Here is a 1987-nt window from a genome sequence, read left to right as displayed (position 1 = left end):
GCGCTCGGTTCAGAAGCCTGCATCTCTGATGGTATGGGGTTGCATGAGTGCGTGTGGCATGGGCAGCTTACACATCTGGAAAGGCACCATCAATGCTGAAAGGTATGTCCAAGTTCTAGAACAACATATGCTCCCATCCAGACGTCATCTCTTTCAGGGAAGACCTTGCATCTTCCAACAGGACAATGCCAGGCCACATACTGCATCAATTACAACATCATGGCTGTGTAGAAGGAGGATCCGGGTACTGAAATGGCCAGCCTGCAGTCCAGATCTGTGACCCATAGAAAACATTTGGCGCATCATAAAGAGGAAGATGTGACAAAGAAGACCTAAGACAGTTGAGCAACTGGAAACCTGTATTAGACAAGAATGGGACAACATTCCTATTCCTAAACTTGAGCAACTTGTCTCCTCAGTCCCCAGATGTTTGATGCCATGAAATTTAAAATCACCTTATTTTTCCCTTAAAATAATGCATTTTCCCAGTTTAAACATTTGATGTGTCATCTATGTTGTATTCTGAATAAAATATTGAAATTTGAAGCTTCCACATCATTGCATTCTGTTTTTATTCACATTTTGTACAGTGTCCCAACTTTTTTGGAATCGGGTTTGTATTCAGGTGTTGCAGTTGATTCGGTATGGTGATATAGCTTTTATATCAAACTATGTTTTCTGTTTTTTTAATAAACTGCTACTCCCCAGGCTTTTTCCATACACCCCATGACAACTGCAGACATACCCCCTGGGGTACGTGTTGGAATCACTCTTCTAGACACCTGAATATAATGAGAAGACAATCATTTTAATTGTCCATTGAACTTTATACTGTGCATGACAATAATTTAGCTACCTGTACTCGTTGAGTTTATTCAGTGTCCAGGGTGAAACATAATTGATAACGTATGTGACTTTTGAAGGGTGTGACAGTATGTTCAGTACAGTTACTTAAAACTGATCTAAACACAGTTCTGTACCCTCTCTTCACAATTCGAGCTGTGGCCTTGACTCCCAGAGGGGCTGTGGATGTTTGCTTTCTCTAACCTCCCACCACTGTTTCTATCTCTGTTCACCTAAATGCTGGCAAGTTTAACATAATGAAATAAAACCTGGTTCCTGCCCTCTCCTGCTTGGGTAAGCCTGACAGTGGAACTAATTTTCTCAAATTAATTGCATGGTATCTTCTCACCCTGTAAAACTTGCTGTAAACACAGCTACTCACACGTAGCTCCTCTCATTCTTACTTGGCATGTGCTGTAGCTTAGTACTGTAATGCTGCTATTACTGCTTTGATCATTTATTAAACTGCATGCCAAACATACAGCCTTACAGTTCAGCTTTACTTTGCTAGGTGTTGCTGTGGGTACATACTGTATGCAGTCACTAAAAATGTTCAAATAATATGTTTTACAGTGTGACACCTTTTCGAGCTAAATTATCTTTAAATCTGCTGTAGTTTTAAGGACATTTCAGTAACCCAGAATTTCCCAGGGGATCAACAAAGTACAGTGGGTACGGAAAGTATTCAGACCCCCTTAAATTTTTCCCTCTTTGTTATATTGCAGCTATATGCTAAAATCATTTAAGTTCATTTTTTCCCTCAATAATGTACACACAGCACCCCATATTGACAGAAAAACACAGAATTTTTGACATTTTTGCAGATTTATTAAAAAAGAAAAACTGAAATATCACATGGTCATAAGTATTCAGACCCTTTGCTCAGTATTTAGTAGAAGCCCCCTTTTGAGCTAATACAGCCATGAGTCTTTTTGGGAATGATGCAACAAGTTTTTCACACCTGCATTTGGGGATCCTCTGCCATTCCTCCTTGCAGATCCTCTCCAGTGCTGTCAGGTTGGATGGTAAACGTTGGTGGACAGCCATTTTCAGGTCTCTCCAGAGATGCTCAATGGGGTTTAAGTCAGGGCTCTGGCTGGGCCATTCAAGAACAGTCACAGAGTTGTTGTAAAGCCACTCCTTC

The 1987-nt window shown here is 40.5% G+C and overlaps 1 protein-coding gene across 10 annotated transcripts in view; it reads left to right on the top strand.

The window, feature by feature from the left end:
• The window catches only part of LOC109958053 (dedicator of cytokinesis protein 9), a 77275-nt gene that overhangs the window by 63605 nt on the left and 11683 nt on the right, over positions 1-1987 (top strand). The gene's annotated exons all lie outside the window — the stretch shown is intronic.

Source organism: Monopterus albus, unplaced genomic scaffold, assembly GCF_001952655.1.
Source record: "Monopterus albus unplaced genomic scaffold, M_albus_1.0 scaffold30.1, whole genome shotgun sequence".
Classification (NCBI taxonomy): domain Eukaryota; kingdom Metazoa; phylum Chordata; class Actinopteri; order Synbranchiformes; family Synbranchidae; genus Monopterus; species Monopterus albus.
This window is presented reverse-complemented; position numbering and strand designations above follow the sequence as displayed.